Below are 20558 nucleotides of genomic sequence, written 5' to 3' on the forward strand. Positions count from 1 at the left end.
CATTGGTTAAACCGAAAGACATGACGGTGTACTCGTATGAACCATATCGAGTCACGAAGGTAGTCTTTGGGATATCCTCTTCGCGAACACGGATCTGGTGGTAACCCAAGCTCAAGTCAAGCTTAGAGAACACTGATGAACCCGCCAGTTGATCATATAGATCATTGATCCGAGGAAGAGGGTATTTATTCTGAATGGTAGCTTGGTTTATAGGACGGTAGTCTTGAACTAATCGGTTTGTCCCATCCTTCTTCTTGACAAAGAGAGAAGGTGCTCCCCAAGGAGAGCAACTTGGGCGAATGAATCCTTTGCGAAGAGATTTGTCGATTTCCTCCTTAAGCTCAAGGAGTTCATGCGGCGGCATTTTGTAGGGTCGCTTGGCTATAGGAGTGGTGCCTGGTTTCAAGTCGATGATGAATTCGACAGCTCTAGCAGGGGGAATCCCTGGAAGTTCTTCAGGGAAGACGTCGAGGAATTCACGCACGACGGGAATGTTTTCAATGCCCTCGAGTGGTGCGGCGTTCAATGCATTCAATGCATAGAGCCTGGCCTCGGCATTTGCACCATATGAGCTTGGTAAGCAACTATTCATCTGAAGGGTGAAGTAGATGAACGGTCTTAGTGGCGCAAACTATAGAAGCAGTATGCGCTTTCACCAATCCATCCCAAAATGAGGTCGATGTAGACGACTTCAGGATAATGGGAGAGGGCATAGAATTCCAGCCCTTCGATTTCCATGGGGACATCGATGCCAACCAGGGAGGTTTGACACTGTCCCACGGGTGTTTTGACCAATACCGAGGTGTTCATCTCCTCACATTTAACGTCGTGCTTGTATGTAAAATCTTCTGACATGAATGAATGCGATGCACCTGTATCAAATAAAACGGATGCTGGTACTGAATTTACGAGGAGTGTACCCATCACAGTAGCAGGCTGGTCTTGAGCTTCGTTGAGATCGACGTGGTTGGTGTTGGAAATATGCCCTAGAGGCAATAATAAATGGTTATTATTGTATTTCTTTGTTCATGGTAATTGTCTATTGTTCATGCTATAATTGTATTGTCCGGAAATCGTAATACATGTGTGAATACATAGACCACAAAGTGTCCCTAGTAAGCCTCTAGTTGACTAGCTCGTTGATCAACAGATAGTCATGGTTTCCTGACTATGGACATTGGATGTCATTGATAACGGGATCACATCATTAGGAGAATGATGTGATGGACAAGACCCAATCCTAAGCATAGCATAAAAGATCGTGTAGTTTCGTTTGCTAGAGCTTTTCCAATGTCAAGTATCTTTTCCTTAGACCATGAGATCGTGCAACTCCCGGATACCGTAGGAGTGCTTTGGGTGTGCCAAACGTCACAACGTAACTGGGTGACTATAAAGGTGCACTACGGGTATCTCCGAAAGTGTCTGTTGGGTTGGCACGGATCGAGACTGGGATTTGTCACTCCGTGTGACGGAGAGGTATCTCTGGGCCCACTCGGTAATGCATCATCATAATGAGCTCAATGTGACTAAGGCGTTAGTCACGGGATCATGCATTGCGGTACGAGTAAAGAGACTTGCCGGTAACGAGATTGAACAAGGTATTGGGATACCGACGATCGAATCTCGGGCAAGTAACATACCGATTGACAAAGGGAATTGTATACGGGATTGATTGAATCCTCGACATCGTGGTTCATCCGATGAGATCATCGTGGAACATGTGGGAGCCAACATGGGTATCCAGATCCCGCTGTTGGTTATTGACCGGAGAGGCGTCTCGGTCATGTCTGCATGTCTCCCGAACCCGTAGGGTCTACACACTTAAGGTTCGGTGACGCTAGGGTTGTAGAGATATATGTATGCGGAAACCCGAAAGTTGTTCGGAGTCCCGGATGAGATCCCGGACGTCACGAGAGGTTCCGGAATGGTCCGGAGGTGAAGAATTATATATAGGAAGTCCAGTTTCGGCCACCGGGAAAGTTTCGGGGGTTACCGGTATTGTACCGGGACCACCGGAAGGGTCCCGGGGGTCCACCGGGTGGGGCCACCTATCCCGGAGGGGCCCATGGGCTGAAAGTGGAAGGTAACCAGCCCCTAGTGGGCTGGGCGCCCCCCCATGGGCCTCCCCCCATGCGCCTAGGGTTGGGAACCCTAGGGTGGGGGGACTTCCCCCTTGCCTTGGGGGGCAAGGCAACCCCTTTCCCCCCTCTGGCCGCCGCCCCCCATCCAGATGGGATCCCTGGCCGGCGCCCCCCTCCCAGGGGGCCTATATAAAGGGGGGGAGGGAGGGCAGCAGCACCACAGCCTTGGGCGCCTCCCTCCTCCCCTGCAGCACCTCTCTCTCTCTCTCGCAGAAGCTCGGCGAAGCCCTGCCGGAGACCCGCTACATCCACCACCACGCCGTCGTGCTGCTGGATCTCCATCAACCTCTCCTTCCCCCTTGCTGGATCAAGAAGGAGGAGACGTCGTTGCACCGTACGTGTGTTGAACGCGGAGGTGCCGTCCGTTCGGCACTCGGTCATCGGTGATTTGGATCACGGCGAGTACGACTCCGTCATCCACGTTCACTGGAACGCTTCCGCTCGCGATCTACAAGGGTATGTAGATGCACTCCTTTCCCCTCGTTGCTAGTAGACTCCATAGATGCATCTTGGTGAGCGTAGGAAAATTTTAAATTATGCTACGATTCCCAACAGTGGTATCATGAGCCAGGCCTATGCGTAGTTACTATGCACGAGTAGAACACAAAGCAGTTGTGGGCGTTGAGTTTGCCAATTCTTCTTGCCGCTACTAGTCTTTTCTTTTTTCGGCGGTATTGTAGGATGAAGCGGCCCGGACCGACCTTACACGTACGCTTACGTGAGACAGGTTCCACCGACTGACATGCACTAGTTGCATAAGGTGGCTAGCGGGTGTCTGTCTCTCCTACTTTAGTCGGAACGGATTCGATGAAAAGGGTCCTTATGAAGGGTAAATAGAAATTGGCAAATCACGTTGTGGTCATACGTAGGTAAGAAACATTCTTGCTAGAAACCTACAAACCACGTAAAAACTTGCAACAACAATTAGAGGACGTCTAACTTGTTTTTGCAGCAAGTGCTATGTGATGTGATATGGCCAGAAGATGTGATAAATGATATATGTGATGTATGAGATTGATCATATTCTTGTAATAGGAATCACGACTTGCATGTCGATGAGTATGACAACCGGCAGGAGCCATAGGAGTTGTCTTTATTATTTTGCATGACCTGCGTGTCATTGAATAACGCCATGTAAATTACTTTACTTTGTTGCTAAACGCGTTAGCCATAGAAGTAGAAGTAATCGTTGGCGTGACGACTTCATGAAGACACAATGATGGAGATCATGATGATGGAGATCATGGTGTCATGCCGGTGACGAAGATGATCATGGTGCCCCGAAGATGGAGATCAAAGGAGCATAATGATATTGGCCATATCATGTCACTATTTGATTGCATGTGATGTTTATCATGTTTTTGCATCTTATTTGCTTAGAACGACGGTAGTAAGTAAGATGATCCCTTATAATAATTTCAAGAAAGTGTTCACCCTAACTGTGCACCGTTGCGAAGGTTCGTTGTTTCGAAGCACCACGTGATGATCGGGTGTGATAGATTCTAACGTTCGAATACAACGGGTGTTGACGAGCCTAGCATGTACAGACATGGCCTCGGAACACACGCAATACACTTAGGTTGACTTGACGAGCCTAGCATGTACAGACATGGCCTCGGAACACGGAGGACCGAAAGGTCGAGCATGAGTCGTATAGAAGATACGATCAACATGGAGATGTTCACCGATCTTGACTAGTCCGTCTCACGTGATGATCGGACACGGCCTAGTTAACTCGGATCATGTTTCACTTAGATGACTAGAGGGATGTCTATCTGAGTGGGAGTTCATTAAATAATTTGATTAGATGAACTTAATTATCATGAACTTAGTCTAAAATCTTTACACTATGTCTTGTAGATCAAATGGCCAACGTTGTCCTCAATTTCAACGCGTTCCTAGAGAAAACCAAGCTGAAAGATGATGGCAGCAACTATACGGACTGGGTCCGGAACCTGAGGCTCATCCTCATAGTAGCCAAGAAAGATTATGTCTTAGAAGCACCGCTAGGTGATGCACCAATCCCACAGAACCAAGACGTTATGAACGCTTGGCAATCACGTGCTGATGATTACTCCCTCGTTCAGTGCGGCATGCTTTACAGCTTAGAACCGGGTCTCCAAAAGCGTTTTGAGAAACATGGAGCATATGAGATGTTCGAGGAGCTGAAACTGGTTTTTCAAGCTCATGCCCGGGTCGAGAGATATGATGTCTCCGACAAGTTCTTCAGCTGTAAAATGGAGGAGAACAGTTCTGTTTGTGAGCACATACTCAGAATGTCTGGGTTGCATAACCGCTTGTCTCAGCTGGGAGTTAATCTCCCGGATGACGCGGTCATTGACAGAATCCTCCAGTCGCTTCCACCAAGCTACAAGAGCTTTGTGATGAACTACAATATGCAGGGGATGGAAAAGACCATTCCCGAGGTATATTCAATGCTGAAATCAGCGGAAGGGGAGATCAGAAAAGAACATCAAGTGTTGATGGTGAATAAAACCACTAAGTTCAAGAAGGGCAAGGGTAAGAAGAACTTCAAGAAGGACGGCAAGGGAGTTGCCGCGCCCGGTAAACCAGTTACTGGGAAGAAGTCAAAGAATGGACCCAAGCCCGAGACTGAGTGCTTTTATTGCAAGGGAAGTGGTCACTGGAAGCGGAACTGCCCCAAATACTTAGCGGACAAGAAGAAGGCCGGCAACACCAAAGGTATATGTGATATACATGTAATTGATGTGTACCTTACCAGTACTCGTAGTAGCTCCTGGGTATTTGATACCGGTGCGGTTGCTCATATTTGTAACTCAAAACAGGAACTACGGAATAAACGGAGACTGGCGAAGGACGAGGTGACGATGCGCGTCGGGAATGGTTCCAAGGTCGATGGATCGCCGTCGGCACGCTACCTCTGCATCTACCCACGGGATTAGTTTTAAACCTCAATAATTGTTATTTAGTGCCAGCTTTGAGCATGAACATTGTATCTGGATCTCGTTTAATTCGAGATGGCTACTCATTTAAATCCGAGAATAATGGTTGTTCTATTTATTTGAGAGATATGTTTTATGGTCATGCCCCGCTGGTCAATGGTTTATTTTTGATGAATCTCGAACGTGATGTTACACATGTTCATAGTGTGAATACCAAAAGATGTAAAGTTGATAACGATAGTCCCACATACTTGTGGCACTGCCGCCTTGGTCACATTGGTGTCAAGCGCATGAAGAAGCTCCATGCAGATGGACTTTTGGAGTCTCTTGATTACGAATCATTTGACACGTGCGAACCATGCCTCATGGGTAAGATGACCAAGACTCCGTTCTCCGGAACAATGGAGCGAGCAACCAACTTATTGGAAATCATACATACCGATGTGTGCGGTCCAATGAGTGTTGAGGCTCGCGGAGGATATCGTTATGTTCTCACTCTCACTGATGACTTAAGTAGATATGGGTATGTCTACCTAATGAAACACAAGTCTGAAACCTTTGAAAAGTTCAAGGAATTTCAGAGTGAGGTTGAGAATCAACGTGACAGAAAATAAAATTCTTACGATCAGATCGTGGTGGAGAATATTTAAGTCACGAGTTTGGTGCACACTTAAGGAAATGTGGAATAGTTTCACAACTCACGCCGCCTGGAACACCTCAGAGAAATGGTGTGTCCGAACGTCGTAATCGCACTCTATTGGATATGGTGCGATCTATGATGTCTCTTACCGATTTACCGCTCTCATTTTGGGGTTATGCTTTAGAGACTGCCGCATTCACTTTAAATAGGGCTCCGTCGAAATCCGTTGAGACGACACCGTATGAATTATGGTTTGGGAAGAAACCTAAGCTGTCGTTTCTAAAAGTTTGGGGATGCGATGCTTATGTCAAGAAACTTCAACCTGAAAAGCTCGAACCCAAATCGGAAAAATGCGTCTTCATAGGATACCCTAAGGAAACCATTGGGTATACCTTCTACCTCAGATCCGAAGGCAAGATCTTCGTTGCCAAGAACGGGTCCTTTCTGGAGAAGGAGTTTCTCTCGAAAGAATTGAGTGGGAGGAAAGTGGAACTTGATGAGGTGATAGTCACCCCTTCCGAACCGGAAAGTAGCGCAGCGCGGGAAAATGTTCCTGTGGTGCCTACACCGACTGGGGAGGAAGTAAATGATGATGATCATGAAGCTTCAGATCAAGTTACTGAACTTCGTAGGTCCACAAGGACACGTTCCGCACCAGAGTGGTACGGCAACCCTGTCCTGGAAATCATGTTGTTAGACAACGGTGAACCTTCGAACTATGAAGAAGCGATGGCGGGCCCGGATTCCGACAAATGGCTAGAAGCCATGAAATCCGAGATAGGATCCATGTATGAAAACGAAGTATGGACTTTGACTGACTTGCCCGATGATCGGCGAGCCATAGAAAACAAATGGATCTTTAAGAAGAAGACGGACGCAGATGGTAATGTGACCATCTACAAAGCTCGACTTGTCGCTAAGGGTTATCGACAAGTTCAAGGGGTTGACTACGATGAGACTTTCTCACCCGTAGCGAAGCTGAAGTCCGTCCGAATCATGTTAGCAATTGCCGCATACTATGATTATGAGATATGGCAGATGGACGTCAAAACGGCATTCCTTAATGGCTTCCTTAAGGAAGAGTTGTATATGATGCAGCCGGAAGGTTTTGTCGATCCTAAGAATGCTAACAAAGTATGCAAGCTCCAGCGCTCAATCTATGGGCTGGTGCAAGCATCTCGGAGTTGGAACATTCGCTTTGATGAGATGATCAAAGCGTTTGGGTTTACACAGACTTATGGAGAAGCCTGTGTTTACAAGAAAGTGAGTGGGAGCTCTGTAGCATTTCTCATATTATATGTGGATGACATACTATTGATGGGAAATGATATAGAATTCTTGGAAAGTATAAAGGCCTATTTGAATAAGTGTTTTTCAATGAAGGACCTTGGAGAAGCTGCTTATATATTAGGCATCAAGATCTATAGAGATAGATCAAGACGCCTCATTGGTCTTTCACAGAGTACATACCTTGACAAGATATTGAAGAAGTTCAGTATGGATCAGTCCAAGAAGGGGTTCTTGCCTGTATTGCAAGGTGTGCAATTGAGCACGGCTCAATGCCCGACCACGGCAGAAGATATAGAAAAGATGAGTGTCATCCCCTATGCCTCGGCCATAGGGTCTATTATGTATGCCATGCTGTGTACCAGACCTGATGTAAACCTTGCCGTAAGTTTGGTAGGAAGGTACCAAAGTAATCCCGGCATGGAACACTGGACAGCGGTCAAGAATATCCTGAAGTACCTGAAGAGGACTAAGGATATGTTTCTCGTTTATGGAGGTGACGAAGAGCTCGTCGTAAAGGGTTACGTCGACGCTAGCTTCGACACAGATCTGGATGACTCGAAGTCACAGACCGGATACGTGTATATTTTGAATGGAGGAGCAGTAAGCTGGTGCAGTTGCAAGCAAAGCGTCGTGGCGGGATCTACATGTGAAGCGGAGTACATGGCAGCCTCGGAGGCAGCACAGGAAGCAGTCTGGATGAAGGAGTTCATTACCGACCTAGGGGTGATTCCCAATGCGTCGGGCCCGATGACTCTCTTCTGTGACAACACTGGAGCTATTGCCCTTGCGAAGGAGCCCAGGTTTCACAGGAAGACCAGGCATATCAAGCGTCGCTTCAACTCCATTCGTGAAAGTGTTCAAAATGGAGACATAGATATTTGTAAAGTACACACGGACCTGAATGTAGCAGATCCGTTGACTAAACCTCTCCCTAGGGCAAAACATGATCAACACCAGGACGCAATGGGTGTTCGATTCATCACAATGTAACTAGATTATTGACTCTAGTGCAAGTGGGAGACTGTTGGAAATATGCCCTAGAGGCAATAATAAATGGTTATTATTATATTTCTTTGTTCATGGTAATTGTCTATTGTTCATGCTATAATTGTATTGTCCGGAAATCGTAATACATGTGTGAATACATAGACCACAACGTGTCCCTAGTAAGCCTCTAGTTGACTAGCTCGTTGATCAACAGATAGTCATGGTTTCCTGACTATGGACATTGGATGTCATTGATAACGGGATCACATCATTAGGAGAATGATGTGATGGACAAGACCCAATCCTAAGCATAGCATAAAAGATCGTGTAGTTTCGTTTGCTAGAGCTTTTCCAATGTCAAGTATCTTTTCCTTAGACCATGAGATCGTGCAACTCCCGGATACCGTAGGAGTGCTTTGGGTGTGCCAAACGTCACAACGTAACTGGGTGACTATAAAGGTGCACTACGGGTATCTCCGAAAGTGTCTGTTGGGTTGGCACGGATCGAGACTGGGATTTGTCACTCCGTGTGACGGAGAGGTATCTCTGGGCCCACTCGGTAATGCATCATCATAATGAGCTCAATGTGACTAAGGCGTTAGTCACAGGATCATGCATTGCGGTACGAGTAAAGAGACTTGCCGGTAACGAGATTGAACAAGGTATTGGGATACCGACGATCGAATCTCGGGCAAGTAACATACCGATTGACAAAGGGAATTGTATACGGGATTGATTGAATCCTTGACATCGTGGTTCATCCGATGAGATCATCGTGGAACATGTGGGAGCCAACATGGGTATCCAGATCCCGCTGTTGGTTATTGACCGGAGAGGCGTCTCGGTCATGTCTGCATGTCTCCCGAACCCGTAGGGTCTACACACTTAAGGTTCGGTGACGCTAGGGTTGTAGAGATATATGTATGCGGAAACTCGAAAGTTGTTCGGAGTCCCGGATGAGATCCCGGACGTCACGAGAGGTTCCGGAATGGTCCGGAGGTGAAGAATTATATATAGGAAGTCCAGTTTCGGCCACCGGGAAAGTTTTGGGGGTTACCGGTATTGTACCGGGACCACCGGAAGGGTCCCGGGGGTCCACCGGGTGGGGCCACCTATCCCGGAGAGGCCCATGGGCTGAAAGTGGAAGGGAACCAGCCCCTAGTGGGCTGGGCGCCCCCCCATGGGCCTCCCCCCATGCGCCTAGGGTTGGGAACCCTAGGGTGGGGGGACTTCCCCCTTGCCTTGGGGGGCAAGGCAACCCCTTTCCCCCCTCTGGCCGCCGCCCCCCATCCAGATGGGATCCCTGGCCGGCGCTCCCCTCCCAGGGGGCCTATATAAAGGGGGGGAGGCAGGGCAGCAGCACCACAGCCTTGGGCGCCTCCCTCCTCCCCTGCAACACCTCTCTCTCTCTCTCTCTCTCTCTCTCTCTCGCAGAAGCTCGGCGAAGCCCTGCCGGAGACCCGCTACATCCACCACCACGCCGTCGTGCTGCTGGATCTCCATCAACCTCTCCTTCCCCCTTGCTGGATCAAGAAGGAGGAGACGTCGCTGCACCGTACGTGTGTTGAACGCGGAGGTGCCGTCCGTTCGGCACTCGGTCATCGGTGATTTGGATCACGGCGAGTACGACTCCGTCATCCACGTTCATTGGAACGCTTCCGCTCGCGATCTACAAGGGTATGTAGATGCACTCCTTTCCCCTCGTTGCTAGTAGACTCCATAGATGCATCTTGGTGAGCGTAGGAAAATTTTAAATTATGCTACAATTCCCAACAGTTGGCATGAACACAACCATAAGACTTGGCCTTGTTGCTGCGGGTCGGGTTGCTTCCATGGCCAGTTGCTGGAAGGGCCAGTTGATTCTGGTTCTGGTTGCATTCTCTAGCACGGTGTCCTGGTTGACCACACCTGAAGCACAAACCATTATTGGGAGTGGGAACAGGAGCTTGGGATGGTGGAGCTGGAAGTCTTGACTGCCTAGATGGTGGTGGAGGCAGACGAGGTGCAGCATAGGTCTTCCTTGGGGCAGATGCATTTGGACGGTACATGCTATTCGGGATCCATATCTTACACTTCTGTGAGGGCGGGCCCGAAGATGAGCCTGTGTCTCGGTTGCGCCTGTGAGAGCTCTGGTATTCCTGCAGACCAGTTTCGACATTGATGGCCTTGTTCACCAAGGTGGCGAAATCAGCAAAATCATGCACTGGCAGTGCGAGCTTGATGTCAGCTTGAAGGCCATCACGGAACTTCTCCTGTCTGCGTGCATCAGTTGCAATGTCCTCTTCAGCATAGCGAGACAAGTCCAGAAACTCCCGCTGATAAGCTTCAACAGTTTTGTTGCCTTGGGTGAGGTTGCGGAACTCACGCTTCTTCCGGTCCATGACTCCCTGAGGAATGAAGCGGGCACGGAAAGCAGCTTGGAAGTCTGGCCAGGTGATGATTGTTCCGGCTGGCAGAGTACGCCTGTGGCTGTCCCACCATTAGGCTGCGAGTCCCTTCAGAAAGAAGGAAGCAAAGGTGACATAGCTGGCAGGGGCTACATCGGCAGACTCCATTTCATAGGTGATGTCACGGAGCCAGTCATCAGCATCCAGAGGCTGAGTTGAGCTGCGGTACACAGTTGGATTGAGGCGCATGAAATCCTGCAGAGTTACTGGGGTTGGTTGCTGGTCCATATTGGGGCGAGGAAACTGAGCCATCATATTTTCCATGAATTGGCGGTTCAGTTCGAACTGTTGGATCATACCAGCCATGTACTCAGGTGGTGGTGGGGCATTGCCACCACTACCACGACCACCTGGTCTAACCATCCTGCTAATATATAACAGGGGTTCAACATTGAGAAATTTGCAAAGACAAGAATCATTCATGATGAAACATGCATAATGAAAGGAGCACGATAGCTACTACATAGTAGTCGGCATAACTTACAAAAGGGGTCATGCATAGAGTTCAGTACACAGAGTTCAGTACATAGACTAAAACAACATAGGGCACACAGGCTCGCGGCGAATGCATCTAACACTAACAAGCAAGCCTACATCAGTCCCAAGAGGTACTGTGGAGGTAGGTGTAGCCTGAAAGCTGGTAGTGTCGCATCGGGAACTCCACGTCAGCAACCTGGGGTCCGCGAATACTCTGGTGCAGAACCTGACGCTCAGGTGGCAGAAGAGGTCCAAGTGCGGGAGAGTGGCCTCCCACATCTGGCCAGCCGACACCCTGGGGCATCACAGTCCTGGCTGGGTAGATCGCAGAACGGGGCAGCTCCCTAGATCGGACAAAGGGGTGCAACAGCGTCAGAGCACGGTAAAGGTGCTGACGGGTGGTGTACAACTCGTGGCGAAGAGCTCGGTTAGCTCGATCCAGCCCATCAGCATGCAGAACCAGGTTCTGATGGTAGAAGGGCTCTCGGGTGACAGTGGAGTAGGCAGCAGTATAGTATCCCTCCGCACCAACATCAGATGCGATAGCAATGTGCCTGAAAGGGGAGGTGTCCAACTCCCGATACTCTCCACGAAGACGTGTCAGAGCAGCATAAGCAGCATCGTGGACAGCCATATCGATGGTCACTCCAACACCATGAGCGGTGTGCAGCACAGTAGTGGAGTCATACTCCCGCGAGTAGAGGTGGACGATGGCACGGTACTGCTCCTGGTTAAAGTCCTGGTACTCCTCGTAGACGGTGTACTCGGGGTGCCAGCGATAACCCAGATAGGTCATCATCTCAGCTAGCACAGCAGGTGATCCCGAGGCACCAATGGTCGTCGTGTGGCGCACAACCTGCCTCGTGGGTTCCATCTGAAAGCAAAGATAGTTTCAAAGGAGTCAAATGACAGTGTGTGAATTGTTCAAAATACTATTCTAAGAAATAACTATGGCTTATCCAACTTTGGGGTGAATGCGGTCACGGGATCCTAGTGTTAGAGTTAGTAAATTCGTTTAACCCGGGTAGAAGAGAGTTCAGAGTCTAGAGTAAAGGTCGAGGAGTAAAAGATCCTAGTACCACCCAATGGTGACGTGGGCCTGTAAGACACACAGCCATGTTAGTAAAAGTTTTGTAATGTCTAGACTCGACTTCGGCCAAGGAGTGTGGAAAGGGGGAGTCCTACAGGCAGTCGGCTCTGATACCAACTTGTGACGCCCCCGATTTGACCGTACACTAATCATGCACGCAAATGTGTACGATCAAGATCAGGGACTCACGGGAAGATATCACAACACAACTCTACAACATAATAAGTCATACAAGCATCATAATACAAGCCAGGGGCCTCGAGGGCTCGAATACAAGTGCTCGATCATAGACAAGTCAGCGGAAGCAACAATATCTGAGTACAGACATAAGTTAAACAAGTTTGCCTTAAGAAGGCTAGCACACACTGGGATACAGATCGAATGAGGCGCAGGCCTCCTCCCTGGGATCCTCCTAACTACTCCTGGTCGTCGTCAGCGGACTGCACGTAGTAGTAGGCACCTCTAGTGTCGTAGGAGTCGTCGTCGACGGTGGCGTCTGGCTCCTGGACTCCAGGATCTGGTTGCGACAACCAGGTAGAAAGGAAAGGGGGAAAAGAGGGAGAGAAGCAACCGTGAGTACTCATCCAAAGTACTCGCAAGCAAGGAGCTACACTACCTATGCATGGGTATATGTGTAAAGGGCCATATCAGTGGACTGAACTGCAGAATGCCAGAATAAGAGGGGGATAGCTAGTCCTGTCGAAGACTACGCTTCTGGCCATCTCCATCTTGCAGCATGTAGAAGAGAGTAGATTGAAGTCCTCCAAGTAGCATCGCATAGCATAATCCTACCCGGCGATCCCCTCCTCGTCACCCTGTTAGAGAGCGATCACCGGGTTGTATCTAGCACTTGGAAGGGTGTGTTTTATTAAGTATCCAGTTCTAGTTGTCATAAGGTCAAGGTACAACTCCGGGTCGTCCTTTTACCGAGGGACACGGCTATTCGAATAGATAAACTTCCCTGCAGGGGTGCACCACATAACCCAACACGCTCGATCCCATTTGGCCGGACACACTTTTCTGGGTCATGCCCGGCCGCGGAAGATCAACACGTCGCAGCCCCACCTAGGCTCAACAGAGAGCTCAACACGCCGGTCTAAATCCTATGCGCGCAGGGGTCTGGGCCCATCGCCCATTGCACACCTGCACGTTGCGTACGCGGCCGGAAGCAGACCTAGCCTAACAGGCGTTCCAGTGCAATCCGGCGCGCGCCGCTCCGTCGCTGACGTCAAGAAGAGCTTCGGCTGATACCACGACGTCGAGTGCCCATAACTGTTCCCGCGTAGTTGGTTAGTGCGTATAGACCAAATGGCCAGACTCAGATCAAATACCAAGATCTCGTTAAGCGTGTTAAGTATCCGCGAACGCCGACCAGGGTTAGGCCCACCTCTCTCCTAGGTGGTCTCAACCTGCCCTGTCGCTCCGCCATAAAGTAACAGTCGGGGGCCGTCAGGAACCCAGGCCCACCTCTACCGGGATGGAGCCACCTGTCCTTTCAGCCCCCTCATCAGAATCACTTGCGGGTACTCAACGAGCCGACCCGACTTTAGTCACCACATGTGTCATGTATATAAAGTATATAGTATATACCCGTGATCACCTCCCGAAGTGATCACGGCCCCGTAGTATAGCATGGCAGACGGACAAGAGTGTAGGGCCACTGATGGAACACTAGCATCCTATACTAAGTAGTAGGATAGCAGGTAAGGGTAACAACTGTAGCAACAATGAGAGGCTATGCAACAGAATGGGATTAACGGAAAGCAGTAACATGCTACACTACTCTAATGCAAGCAGTATAGAGAAGAATAGGCGATATCTAGTGATCAAGGGGGGGGGCTTGCCTGGTTGCTCTGGCAAGTAGGAGGGGTCGTCAACTCCGTAGTCGAACTGGGCAGCAGCAGCGTCGGTCTCGTAGTCTACCGGAGAGAAGAGGGGGGGGGAGAAACAGTAAATAAAATGCAAACATAAGCATGACGATGCATGACATGACAAAGCGTGTTGCTAGGTGTGCCCTAACGCGGCAGTAGGTGGTACCGGCGAAGGGGGGGCATCCGGGAAAGTATTCCCGATGTTTCGCATTTTCGGACAGATAAACGGAGGGGGAAAGTTGCGAGTTCGATACGTTAGGGATGTGTGGCAGACGAACGGGCTGCGTATCCGGATTCGTCTCGTCGTTCTGAGCAACTTTCATGTATAAAGTTTTTCCATTCGAGCTACGGTTTATTTTATATTAAATTTTAAAGATTTAAATTATTTTTAGAATTTAATAAATTAATTTAATTCAAAATTTAATTAATGCATCAGCATGACGTCAGCAGTCAACGTTGACCGTTGACCTGGTCAACCTGACAGGTGGGTCCCACCTGTCAGGGACTGTTAGCTAATTAACAGTAGTTAATTAGGTTCATTAGTTATTAGGTTAATTAATCTTAATTAGTTAATATTAACAGGATTAATTAAGTTAATTAATTATATTATTTATTTATTTATTTATTATTATTATTATTTTTAATTTTTTTTATTAAAACGTTCTCTGGGCGAAACGTTCTCTGGGCGGGGCCCATGTGTCATAGGCCCAGCAGGGCATAACGGGCGCACGGGCGTTAGGGCGTTGCGGGCAGAGCCCCATGAGTGTGCGAGCGTGCGGGCGCTGGCCCGGGCGTGGCCAACGGGGCGGCTGGGCGACGGCGGCAAGGCGGTGGAGGCAGGACGACGGGCAGCACGAAGGGGAACGGGCGCAGGGCGCCGGGTGAACGGCCGCGGCCGTGCGTGCGCGTGTGGGCGGGAGAGACGGGGTCGTCGGGGCAGCGTCGCCCCGATTGGATCGGGTGAGTGGGGGGAGAGAGCGAGAGGGGGTGGGGGAGTGGGGGGGTGGATCGGGCTAGGGTTTGCTGGGGGTGGATAAGGGGAGAGTGGGGGTGGGCCGGCCGGCTGGGCCCTTGCCCAGTTGGGCTGGCCAGCTGGGCCACAGTTGGCCCAGTTGGGGGGGCTTCTCTTTTCTTTTCTTTTGTTTTCTGTTTTGCATTTCTTTTATTTATTTCTCTTTTCTGTTTTATTTTATTTTAAATTATCTAGGAATTTTATAAAAATGTGTTTATTACACCATATTTACTTATCCAAAATATGGCACCTCCCGAACATTTTGTTTTAAATTTTGAAAAACTTTTATTGTTGATATTAATTGAATTTAAATTATGAAACGGTTTTGAATCATCGCACGGTTAACAACAGTAACCAAAGTGACGTGGCCTGATTAGCGTGGGATTACTGTAGCATGATTATCCGGGCGTTACATCCTGCAACAAAACCCTTGTTGCAAAATGTCTTCTTCTCTGATTTTCCGCAACAAGACCCATGTTGCAAAACCATTTCTCTAATTTCTCGCAACAAAATCTTTGTTGCAAAAATTCCAACAACATCTCCCGCCGCTGTGTCTAATTTTTTGCAACAAGACCCTTGTTGCAAAAATTGTAACAGCTTCTCCGGCCGCGTCGTACACTTGCACAGTCGTCGTTCACTGCCACCGTTCTGCAACAACGTCGTTGTTGCAGAAAACATGTACGGGAGGTGTTGTTGCAAACAACGACACAGGGCCGAGCGTGTAGTGGACTTGGACGTATGTGCGTGGTGATGTGGTTGCTACCTGCCTCGGTGGTGATAGGAGGGCGGCGAAGTTCATGGTGCTCCATGACCGACATGGCAGATCTCGCTGACATGGCTGACATGGCGGATCTCGTCGGTGGGGAGGTGTTTGGAGGCGGAAATCCAACATGGATACGCTGGCAGCGATGACGTACAGGCGGCGGTGCTCGGTTTAGCCGCCGTCGCCCTCCCTTGTCCGTGCGCTGCAGGATCTAGCCATGTTCGGTTTGCAACAAAAGGCTAATTGCAAACCCTATTCCTGAAACAAATCACTAGTTGCAGAAACGTCAAGACAAAAGGGGTCGCTCTCCATCGTCTGATTAACAGTGCATGGGACGGACAGGGAGGCGGCGGACACTCACAAAAGATTGGTCGGCCGAAGGTAAACGTTTCCTTTTTGTTTTGAACTTTTTTTAGTCTGGGAGTTGGGGCATGGAATTTCTTGACAACATATGTTCGGTGGCAGTAAGAAAATAAAAGTACATTCAGCAATGGTGTCATCCAATTTACGTTCCATTTGACCCAAAAATCGAAAAGCAGAGTGGTCTGGGTTAACAGAACGAGGTGCTCAGCGTCACTATGATATGAGCGTGCATCGAATTTCAAGTCCCACGGGCCAAACCGTCGCGCAGTTGACTTCTTGTCTGGGTTTGGGGTTGCCCAGGGAGTGCGAATTTAGGGGCAGTTTGGTTCGTGACCTGGGTTGCATGTCTGGCAAAAAATTGTGCCTGAAAATAGCCTGGAGAGCAGTTATTTTTCTGCCTGATCAGACATGCCTGACTGTGAAGCGTTTGATTGATGGCCTCGGGCCGATAAGATGTACTCCCTTCGTCCCAAAATTCTTGTTTTAGATTTGTCTAGATACGGATATATCTAATATTAAAATGTGACTTGATACATCCGTATTTAGACAAATCTAAGATAAGAATTTTGGGACGGAGGTACTAATCGGACTAAAAAACGCCACATCACATGCTAATTAGTAGTCCCAGGCTGCTGCTGCTTTCGGCGGGCAGGAAAAAAGAACACCTGGTCCAGGCTTTTTTCTTTGAAGTTACGCCTGGCCCAGGCTAATGAACTTGCCGGGCATCAAGCCAGGCTAACCAAGTTAGATTGTACGTCCAGGCTGCTTCACACTTATTCAGGACACCAAGCAAACAACTACCAGGCACATCTCAGGGAGGCTCCAGGCAGGCGGGTATCCTGGGTGTCGTTTTGGGCCTTAGGATGTGCATCCCGTTAGTGGGAAATACGAGATGTCCAGTAATGGGCCGGCCCAGCATCGCTGGCGTCCAGCAAAAATGCTCCAAAAGAAACGTGAATACCGCGCTACTATTTTGCAAAATGTGGGAATCGAACCAGCATGCCAACGCTAAAAACACAAGCTACTAACCACCCGAAATCACTAATTAAGGAGTATTCGTTGCAAAGAACACTTCACTTTTCCAGGTCGCGACAAGTGACGCACATGCAGCACGCCACTTGTCACAACCTGGGAGTTTTTTCTTTTTTCATAGGTCCATTTATTTAAAACGTTTTATCTCTTAAACCGTGCATCCAAATCTCGAACGGTTTTCACTATTGGATTCCTCGCGTCGAGATCTTCAAAACTAGATCCAATGTTGATAGGTTTTGACAAACATTTTTTTCATAAAAAACCGAACGAAAAAAACCAGGCAAAAAACGAACTGGAAGCACGGTTTTTTTCCCTTTCCGAAAGAGGCACGCCCGTGCCTCTCGCGAAATTACAATTGTGCCTCTCGTCGAAGGAAAAAAAATAGAAAACCCGTTTTTTTTCCGTTTCCGAGATGCACGGCCGTGACTCTTGCGAAAGCACAACCGTGCCTCTCGCGAAAGCAAACCGTGACTCTCACGAAAGAAAAAAAAACAGAAAACGAGTATTTTTTCCCTTTCCAAGAGGCAAGGCCGTGACTCTCGCGAAAGCACAACCGTGCCTCTCGCGGAAGCAAAACCGTGACTCTCGCGAAAGAAAAAAAAACAGAAAACGTGTTTTGTTTTTCCCTTTTCGAGAGGCATGGCCGTGACTCTCGCGAAAGCACAACCGTGCCTCTCGCGGAAGCAAAACCTTGACTGTCGCGAAAGAAAAAAAAACAGAAAACAAGTTTTTTTTCGTTTTCGAAAATCACGGCCGTGACTTTCGTGAAAGAAAAAAAAGAAAACGCGTTTCTTTCACGAAAAAAAAAATTTCAAAAACTTTTTTTGATCGAAAAGCTAAGGAAGACCGGGGGAAAAACAAAACGTCAAAAAAACCAAAAAAAAAACATTTCAAAAGCAGAAAACGCGTGCGGAAAAAAAAATCCAGAGGGAGCGTCCAGAGCGCGACACGTGGCGAATGGCTGAGAGCGCGCCAAGTGGCGCTGATCGTTGCGAGACTCCCGAAGGAGCGCTCGTTAACTAGTTGCTCTCCTAACCACCACACCCCCATCGCTTTGATGTCATTAATTGAAAACACGCTATTTGACCATTTTTCCGATCCCAGTATATTTGGGGAAAAATCGTAAATATTAAAAAGATTTCACGAATTCTTAAAAGGTTCATCTATTTCAAAAACAGTTCATGGCTTTTCACAAAACAAATTCATAAAATCGAAAAAAGTTCATCGATTTTGAAAAAATAAGTTCAAAAATCTGAAAGGAGTTTTCTGAATTTTGAAAAAAGCTCACGGATTTGAGAAAAGTTCATGGATATAAAAAAGGTTCGTCAATTATGATAAAAAAGTTCACAAATTTGAAAATTGTTCACCAAATTTTGAAAAAAAGGTTCACGGATTTGAGAAAAAGTTCATGGATTTAAAAAAAGTTCACCGATTTAGATAAAAAAAAATTCACAAATTTGAAAAGAGTTCACCGAATTTTGAAAAAAGGTTCTCAGGTTTATAAAAGTTCAGCAATTTCGGTAAAAAAGTTCACTAATGTCAAAAAGGTTCACTAGTTTTCAAAAAAGGTTCACAAATTCGAAAAAGTTCATCAATTTTGAATAAATAGTTCACGAACTGGGAAAAAGCTCACTGGTTTTTTTAAATCATGTATTTAAGAAAAAGAAAGAAAGAAGGAACAAGAAAAAAAGGAAAAGGAAAAATAAAGGAAAAAAGAAAAAGAAAAAAGATGTCATAAACGGAGAAAGGATGTGTCAAATCAAATGAGGGTAGTTGTGTAGTTGGTAACCATAGCTAACGTGAAAGGAGGAGGCACAGTTTTTTGCAATTTCGAACAGACAAAAGGGCGCCCTGTACTAATTTTTTTTTTGAGACAACGCCCTATACCAAATGGCCTGTATTCGGCGGACTCGCTGAAGGGCGAGTGAGCTGAGCCGTCCCACTAGTGCGGGAGGCCACAGCCTCTTTTTCCTATTTATTTTTACGTCTTCTGTTTTCTTTTCGTGCTTTTAATTTTGTACTTTTGTTTATACTTTGAAATATCATATATATATATATATATAAACATTTGAAAAATGTTGAAGAAGTATTTAAAAAATGTAGAATAAGCATTTAAAATATTGAACAAGTATTTAAAAAAATATTGATCATGTATAGAAAAATATTAAACAAGTATTTTAAAAAATGTTGAACACGTATTTGAAAATTGTAAGTATCTGAAAAAGGTTGACCAAGTATTTAAAACATGTTGAACATATATATTAAAATGTTTAACAAGTATTTTAAAAATGTTGAATAGGTATTTTAAAAATGTTGAACAAGTATTGGAAAAAACTGTTGATCATGTACTCCCTCCGTTCCTAAATATTTGTCTTTCTAGAGATTTCAACAAGTGACTACATACGAAGCAAAATGAGTGAATCTACACTCTAAAATATGTCTATATACATTCGTATGTGGTAGTCCATTTGAAATCTCTAAAAAGACAAATATTTAGGAACGGAGGGAGTATATAAGAATGTAGAATGAAAAACAAAATGTAGTGGATTCTTATCATAGGTTTGTCTCTTTACTTTTCTTTCCACAACACGCATGACTGCCTCAGCATTGCCCTTGTTCTTCTGCACACCAGAGAGAGCTATAGGCCTAACTGAATGGAAGGCATGCTGTCAGAACTATTCCAATGGAGGTATTACTTGATCATTTGATCTTTGTTTCTGGCTAGTTCATTAGTGCAATTGGTTTTCTTTTCGAGCTGCCATTGCTACCAGATGACCAGCTTGTTGCACAAACTTTTACTGTGGATACCTCAGCTTTAGCTGCAAGCTCAACCATGTGCTCCGGAGTGTGACGACCTGACTGCCACAGGGATCGAGATCACACCAGGGGAGAGAGAAGGTAGATGAAAGGGGACGAGACTTGGAGAGGAAGAAGATGAGAGACAAAGAACAACAGGTGAGATTCAGATACATGCTCGTTCATGCCAACTCCTCTCTTCGGTTCAGCTTAAATACCAACACGCTGCCAGCCTGGCCATAGGCCACACACATTCACACGTGTTAAAATTATGTGCTTAACATATGTGTACAAGTTGTGCTATTTTTTTTAGAAAAGGAGGATGACCCCCGGCCTCTGCATCTGGGCGATGCATACGGCCACTTTATTTACAAGTTGTGCTATAGTTTAAATTGTAATTAGCGGACAGCTAGGTGATTGAGTCAGTACATGTGTAATCTGAAATTATTATATGTATGGTCCCATGGGTAGACTAGAAATAAGCTGTAAGCTAATTAAGTTACAGATCACGAGAGGGAAGGTCCGAGCCGTGCGCGTCGCAGTGGTGGAAGCGTTGTTTGATGGTTTAGAGCATCTACAGCCGGACTTGACAAATCCGACCCCTCAAACATCCGGGCACGTCCGTCGACAGTGACCGGTCACACCACAAATAATTGATTCCGCATATGGATACCTCAAGTACAAACTATTACATGCAACGTAAACCTAATATTAAGCAGAGCCCG

Source organism: Triticum aestivum, chromosome 5D, assembly GCF_018294505.1.
Source record: "Triticum aestivum cultivar Chinese Spring chromosome 5D, IWGSC CS RefSeq v2.1, whole genome shotgun sequence".
Lineage (NCBI taxonomy): Eukaryota > Viridiplantae > Streptophyta > Magnoliopsida > Poales > Poaceae > Triticum > Triticum aestivum.